The sequence below is a fragment of the Phaethon aethereus genome (genome assembly GCF_964289735.1).
Source record: "Phaethon aethereus genome assembly, chromosome: 1".
Taxonomy (NCBI): domain Eukaryota; kingdom Metazoa; phylum Chordata; class Aves; order Phaethontiformes; family Phaethontidae; genus Phaethon; species Phaethon aethereus.
Window position 1 is genome coordinate 64244670 of NC_138575.1, and position 7907 is coordinate 64252576.

A 7907-nucleotide genomic window follows, 5' to 3' on the forward strand; every position below is an offset into this window, starting at 1 on the left:
GCCGGGGGTCCAGCTCCCACCTGAGCGGCCGCACAGATCAGGTCGCTGTCGCCGGCAGCTCTGGTTCAGCAAACCCTTGATCAGCTCAGAGAGCCAGTGTGCGGGGCAGAGGGTGGAGCAAAGGAGCTTCCTGCTGCCAGGACACCTTGAACTTTCCTGCCACAACCCGGTGAGGAAAGAGAAGGGCTCCGACCAAAAGAGCTCCAGCAGGAGGTGGATACCAGTGCCGAGGCAGGCGGAAGGCCCCTGAGGGTCAAGCCTGAAGGTTTCTCCCTAGGATCTGCTGCAGCTGGAGGGAGGAAAGGCCTCCAGAGCCAGCCCTTCCCGATGGGGTCCCAGGCAGCATCTGTCTTATAAATCTCCTTTTGATCCTGCAAAGCTGATCTAAAAGAGCTGGAAAGGAGCAGAGGATCAGGGCTGAGAATTTTTGTCTTCTTGTTTTGCTTAAAGACCTTTGTTGGGTTATGGGTTGGGATCAGTTCAAGCTTGGGGCCTCTGCATAGGAGAAGCCGCTGCTGTTCTCGCCCCATGAGCACAGCTGTGTCCTTGTCTCCATCACGCATGTACAATGTGATGCTTAAAGAGTTTTTTGGGGTTTTTTTTTCTCCTCTTGTAGTTGTACCACCTCCTCCATGCCACAGGCAAAGCCAAGAGCTGCTCCCTCTCACCAGCACAGCTCTGTCTGCAGACCAGGAAGGTTACTGGTAAAAGGATATCAGCTGGAGGGCAAGATTTTTTCTACAAGCCCGGCTGGAAAAGTCACACTGCTGAAGTGCTTGTGTTGTCCTGGTCTGATGAGCACCCCATGTTGTTGCAGTTCCCCAGGCTGTTAGCTCTGCTTTGTCCTATCTGTGACCCACCACGCTGTCCTTGTTAAAGAAAAAAACTTCAGGCATTAAATTGGGCAGGAAGGCACTGGGAGAGGTGGGGTCAGCAGGGAGCAGGTTGCTGGTGCTCTTCAGCGGTGGTCACTTGTGGCTTCAGGTGCTCATGTGAGAATGAAGCTGTCTGGGGCGCGTTCAGGATGTGCAGCCACCCCGTGGGTGGCCAGCAGGAAGGTGCTGGGGCAGCAATCCTAGTAGGATGGGTAGTATCCAAAAATTTTCTCTTTTTTTCCCTCCACGCTGCTGAAATCTGCAGGGAGGGACGTAATAGACTTCCCCTGGGAACTGCAGTGAGCTGCATACAACGGGGTGCTGCTATGCAAAACTGTGAGGTGTGTTTGGTCTCCCTTTGTTTAAGAAAAAGCTTGAGTCCAAAACTCACACAGCCTTAGCCCTGCCCAGCATTCCTATAGGGTGAACCCACTTGTCCTCCCCGCTGTCCACACCTCGCCACCGAAAACACTCTGCTCCCTTCCAGGTGGGAATATTTCCACGGCGCAGCAGGACACAGGCAACCAGAGGTTTTCCCCGGAGAAAGGGCACGCCGAGCCACAGGTGAAGGCAGGCCGGCTAAAACGGGCATGTTTACCCTCTTTACCCTCCTTGGTTTTGTGTCAACACACCACCGGGGCTGGCGGAGTTAGGGCTGTGCTGGCCGGTCTGCGACAGCCGCCTCTCGCTGCTCTGGGTATGTGCGGTCCCGTCCTTCAGCTGGCAGCTGAGGGGTGACCAAAAGTGTGTCGTGCTTGGCTGGCGACTGGGCTGGGTGCGCGACCCCAGCGGCCATTGCTCTTGGCCTTGGTAGACATGAGTCATGGCAGGCGAGATGCTGTAAAAATGCTCTGACTGCTCAGAGTTGCTTGAAATTAGCCTATAGGATAATCTTCATCTCTGTATCATGTCAGCGTCTAAGTCCTTTCATGCTGGTTGTCTTTAATTTGTGTTTTTATCCGAGCGCTCTGTTGCATCAAAACTAAAACTCAACTCTTTACTGGGGAGCGGCCCTCCACTTTCTTCCAGCTTCACCTGCCCCTCCTGAATTTCTCACCTGTGATTCCTGCTGAAAGTTGACCTAGCAGTTAATTTTGCAAAAATGATGAGTACAAAAGAGTTCTGTGCAGCACAAAATGTTTGAGGGGAAATGAAATGACAAAACTGCTCTACTCGTGCATGAATGATTCAATTTGTAATGAAATGTCTTTTGAATTTAACTATTACCTAAATGCTCTTTGTCAGCTTGCAGGTAAATGTGCCCATTTCTAAGGGATGCTGAAAATATTTTGCACAATTAACATAATATATTTCTTTTCCTTTCCAAAATGTGTTTCCTCCATGGTTTAGAAAGGGCCTGCTCCAAAGTCTCCTGAAGTAGGGAATAGGCTGCGCTTGGCTTCAGTGTTTTTTGGATCAGATTGGAAATTAAGGCTTTGCTTGATAAGTTCGGACACAATGGGAGCCCTATAAAATCATCTCCTGACACACATTTGGATTTGTTTCATTTATTCTGTGTAACACATTTGTATTTCAGTGCCGTGACTGTCCAAAGAGTGATAAAACTCTGCAAAGCCTTCCCCCGGCTTGGCTCCGACGCGTCGCAGGAACGCCTGTCTCCACGGGCTGCCCTGGCAGGCGAGGCACGACTGCAGCGCCGGCAGAGACGGGGGCTTCCTTTCCTCCAGCTCCCAGTTCTCAAGGCAAGACTCCATTTACTCTAAAATTAGGTAGTTCCCCACCCGTCCCCTTGGAGACTCTTCCGTGGTGTCTAGGGCAGCTGGTCAGCTTTTTCTGATGACTCTGAAGGAGGCAATACCTACCGTTTGGTATATTTTGTGCCACAGAGAGAGCTTCACAGTTGAAGTTCTCTGATGACCAAGGTATTACCCTTGACATGTTACCATCAGGGGTGGCTCTCAGAAAGTTATTACCTTTATCACACGTGTACATACTCACTCTGTCTATATATATTTTCTGTTTATATAGGCAACAGGTTTATATTTTTGATTCCAGATGAAAGCTGATTGCTGCTGCAATCCTGTTCCATCCCAGCAGTGACCAGCATGATGGTAACTGAGCCGTGGCATGGTATTCAACTCAGGGCAAAACACACCAACCCGTGAGAGCACAGGAGAGCAGGTACGTCACCTCTGGGCATATCAGTGATAAGAGGACAAATCCCTTTTTTCCATATGACACTTGAGGTTGGGTTAACTACACCCCTACAGCTGCATGAAACTTCCCCATGCTGCTGGAAGCGATGACAGCCCGGCTGGAGGGGTTGCGTGTTTGGGATCCGTCTGAGCTCTGTGTGTTGGCACACTGAAGTTGATGATTAGCTGACAATTCCCAGTTGTCACTCACAAGGGCTGTGTCCAGCCTTTGAGGTCATGGTGCTAAACTCCAAGGAGGGTGCTAGGTGGCCTGTGCTATTGGTGAGACCACAGGAGTGGATCTATCTCCTACGCTTGCTTCGTAGGTAGCAAAACCTCCAAGTGCAGCTCTAAAAAGGTCTGTTGGGAGGGCAGGTCTATCTATTAGCGACCGGCTGTCTTTGTATGGCGGTGTAAGCTCCTTCCCACGGGACCTTTATAAAGCTTAAAAAAGCTTAAGGGACCTCAAAAATGGACCTTTAAAAAGCTCAAAACCGTAAGCAGGTGAACCTGGTGCCAATGTGTCCATCAAGGAGGGGTTTGTTTTGTTTGGCATCTTCACTGGTGTGAAAAATAGCCACCTAAGACAAAGCTACCTGTGAACAGGGGATTTGATTTCTAACACGGAGCAAACGGAGGAAAAAAATCAAAACCACAAAGGTTTTATTATTTAAATGAAAGAAGAGGAGAGGGGATCTGCTTTCTGTCGGATGGGGAAAAGCAGCTCTAGCATTTCAAAAAACTCCACAACTGTGTCCTTTGTGTTTCCCAGTCCAGGCTGGGTTTGCTCTTCGGCAAATGTTGAGCCTGTGGCCCTGCTGTGACCCCACGCTGTCCCTCTGGAGACCCTCAGGCGAGGGAGCCTGAGACCGGCCGGCCGGCTGGCACGGGGCTGCCTGAGAAGGGCTGCCTTCAGCTGGCCCAGGCAGAGGTGCTGGCGCTGACAGTGAACCCGCTGACGGGGCTCCTCCGGACGGCGCCTCATCATCAGCCGTCATCATCTGATCTTTAATAATAAGTTTATTATAAAATAACGTCCTTACTTCCACATGCCAGAGGCAATGAAATAGGATATGCTTTTTGCTTCTCTCCTCTGCCCGGGAATAGGGGGAGGGAAGGGCAAGAGAGACGGCTTTGTCCCCGCGCTCCGTCTTCGCTCGCTGTGCGGCTAACGGGATGGGGCGGCCGGCATAGTGTGGCTTGCTTTGGCAGTGGGGTGTGCATTGGGGGCCCCTCCTGCTCCCCCAGCCCTGACAGGCTGCAGGGGAGTAGCTGATAGCAACCGTGGGGCTGAGTGAGAGCGATGTAGGCTGATTGCTGTGCGAAACAGAAGTAAATCCAGGTATCGTCGTACGAACACAGCAGCTTTGCTGGGGGGAAGAATATGCTGCAGTTTCAGAGGTGGGGGGAGTAGTCTGAGAAGATCTTTTATTTTATTGTGCCGATATACCTCAGCTGAGAACTGAATAGTGACTCCTATTCAGCTATGTTATTTAGCATTATAGCACGGGCTGCAAGGCAATGTCCTTCCTTCCCGGCACCAGCTTCTTCTCAGCCCTGCGTGGTGGATGTGCGCGTGACGAGCGGCCGACAGCAGCGACTTCACTTCTGCCTTACCAAGAGAAGTTCCCATGTGCCAACAGAAAGTGCTGAATTTCATCAGCCTTTGCCCTCCTTGTTCTCCTTCCTCGGTAGCACCAAGGGAGAAAGCAGAGCTGGCCGCCGGCGGCTGGTGCGGACTGGGCACGGTGCAGCCAAAGCCGCTGGGAGGGCAGGGAGCCCGGCGGCCAGCTCAGCTGAGCAAGATGAACGTTTTAGGCCCACCCGCTAGAATTGCCTTATCATTTTTACTACCTCCTTTTTGGGTCACACAGCTTGAGGCAGGTGGATTTCGGAAAGCGGCGGGAGCCCTCTCGCACTAGCTGAGCGAGCAAAGCGGGGCCACTCTCCATTGCTTTTGAATAGGAAACCTCTGTGCTGGGAAACTCTCTGCTGTTACTCACCTTTCGGCATCGGTCCCTTGGACGAGCTATATATACACATGATATATACATCATATATACATCAAATATATATATATATACACACATACACATCGGTCCCTTCAACTTGTTGGGTCAGGGCTGCTGGGTACCTCCAAAAAAACAGGTCTGAGAAAGCATTTCTTTCAGGGATACTTTGCCATTCACATATCGCTGTGCATTTTCATTAGCTTTTCTTTTCAGCTAAAACTTCTTATGATGCTAGATTTAATAGTGACCCAGCCACCCTTATTTACCGAGATGAAACCCTGCCTCCTCTGACCTCAGTGGGAGCTGAGCCACTGGCTTTAGGAGGGACCAGATTTCTCTCTGGAACCCTCGCTTTGGCAGCTGAGGTGGGAGAAAGTCTATAAAGCCACTCTTTTTTCCCCACTGCATTTGTTATTTCAAGGGATGAGAACCAAGTTCCCGTTGTCTCTGCGTTGCCCCAGGCTAGCGCAGGTCTGCTGACTGAGCCCCTGCCCTCCCGGCCCTCTTTGCCGTATCGCTCTGCCCGTCCCCCGGCTGCAGGAAAACCATTAATCTCTCATTATTTCCCCCTCCTTTCCCCAGCTGCCTTCAGTGAGGAAAAACCAGCCAGAAACAGCGCAGAAGTTTTCCACCTCCCTGGCGACTGATCCTCCGTCAAGGGCTGGCGAACGGGTGTTTATGGGTTTATAGCTCTGCGGGCAGGGCGGGTTTCAAAGGCTCTCGCTCGTTTTCAGGTGGCCGAGGCGGTGTGAGCCGGCACGTCCCGTCTGTGATTAGTCTCAACAAGCCGCATGCTGCCGCGACACGGCTCGCTCTCGTCGCAGACCTGGTGGTTGTGAGGTTGTGACCGAGCCAGAAAGCGCTGACTGGGTCCAGACCACCCGGGGGGTTGGTTCGGGACAGAAAGGGTTTCCCTTCTCTGGTCCAGACCAGTTCTGACCTTAAAAGAAAGGGTTTGCCGTGCCCCACGCGAGACGGGACAGCCGGCCGGGGCGCTTCGCTCGCCGCCCTCCTCGCCCGGCACGGTGCCTGCAGCCACGCCAAAGCCCAAGCCTGCTGCCGGCGCCGGAGGGGCCGGCCGGCCGAGGGGACAGCTCGCCCCTTCCCCGGGGAGAGGGCCTGCCGGAAAGAAGCGCCGTGGCTGAGAGGTAAATCTGGGTAACCCCTTCTCCAAAGCAACTCATAGCAGCGGGGTCTGCCCCGACCGAAAGCCGGTGCCTCTTAATGCAGCGGGAGCGGGGAGAGGGCGAGTGGTTTCTCAGTTAACCAACCGCCCCTTTGGCAAAGCACAAAAATGGCGGGGGGGTGCTGACAGAGGCACGGCTGGCCGCAGGTCAAGCCTGCTGTGTGGGCGAAGGGCGAGCGCTCTGCCTTCCTCGGCGCGGGCTGGGAAGGGTTTCCTGGCTGGAGAGAGGTTTCTTTTTTTCTTTTTCATTTTTCTCTCCTTCCAAATCACAATGAGAGGGAGCCGTAGAGGTTTTTCACTGACTGATCGCCGAGGAATAGTAGAGCCCTGGTTTGGATGGTTTGAAGTGGATTAACTAAGCTATTTCATTTGAGTTTTCTTCTTTTAATTCTAGGCTTTTAACGTTTTTTCTGGCAGTTAACTGCAGGTTCAGAAATACAAACTGCTTTAAATGACAGTCTATTCACACTTGTCGGTCTAAAGAAGTTAGGATGGGACATTCTGATGATCTTTTACACTTTTTGAAAACCTTTTAAACTTTTTGAAAATCAGAGCTAGGGATATTTTTTATTTTCTTGCATGACTAGTGGGGGACTCCTGCAGCTTTTGTGTCTTTTCCTGTGAAAAATGCAGTTTGCTGAAAAATGTCCAACCAGCTTCAAAGATTATATCCTTACTCTACCCACAGGAGCTGGCACATGACATTTTTTATTTTAACAAGCAACTAGTTATCATATATCATATTTTCAACATCTTAAATCATCTAGTGAATGGGTACAGAGAGTAAGACACGGAAAACTCACAGGACAATTGAGCAAATACAAGCAAGTGACTATGGTGCTCCTGTTAAACAAGCTTTTAGTACCTTGCAAAGTGTTTCTCACACATTTAAGATAACTCTTTCATACGTTATAAAGAAAATGATTAGAATCACCATGAAAAAAAGTATTGCAAGACAAGGTTCAAGGAGAGAGAGAGAGGGTTAAGGACAATTGACTTCCCATCCCTGTCAACAAGTAGAAGTGAGGATACAAAGGAGTTTTGTTTTGCGATTTCAAAAACGTAAGCTTGCTACAAAATTAAATGCATTCAAGAAGTGTATCTACTTGCATGTTTTTCTCTGGGAAATAATAATTACTGTGTTTGTGCATGCAAATCAGTTAATTTTGTGCAAGAGCAACTAAAGGCAATTTGTATTTTCAGGTTAATCAAAATAAATAATAAGCAGCATATAGACAAAAGGAACTTTTATGAAATGCATGATTATTTCATGTATCTTGTTTTGAACACAGTCCTTTATGGGGAAAATGCTTTTTAAATCTTAAAGTTTTTTGTAATTTAAATAAAAGAATCCTCTTCTTCCCATCCCCATATAACATGCTCCAGATGTGTTTGCAATGTTGTGTTCACACTACCAATGAAAGTGATAAAAACCAGTCAGGCCTCTTTCATCCATCTAATTGCAAGGTGAAATTAATGATTTTTCTTCTCTGTGTTGTGGAAGACAAAGAGAAATTGAGTCCTTCACAGGTTCAGCATCCAAAACCCAAATAGAGGGTCTGAAGCATCTGTGTCCCAGCAGAGGACAGGGCAGGATATTTGTTCATCATCTGCCCTAGGGGCCCAGTGGCTCCCCTTTTTCTCTGTGTCACACACATACGTTAGCAACCATCACCAT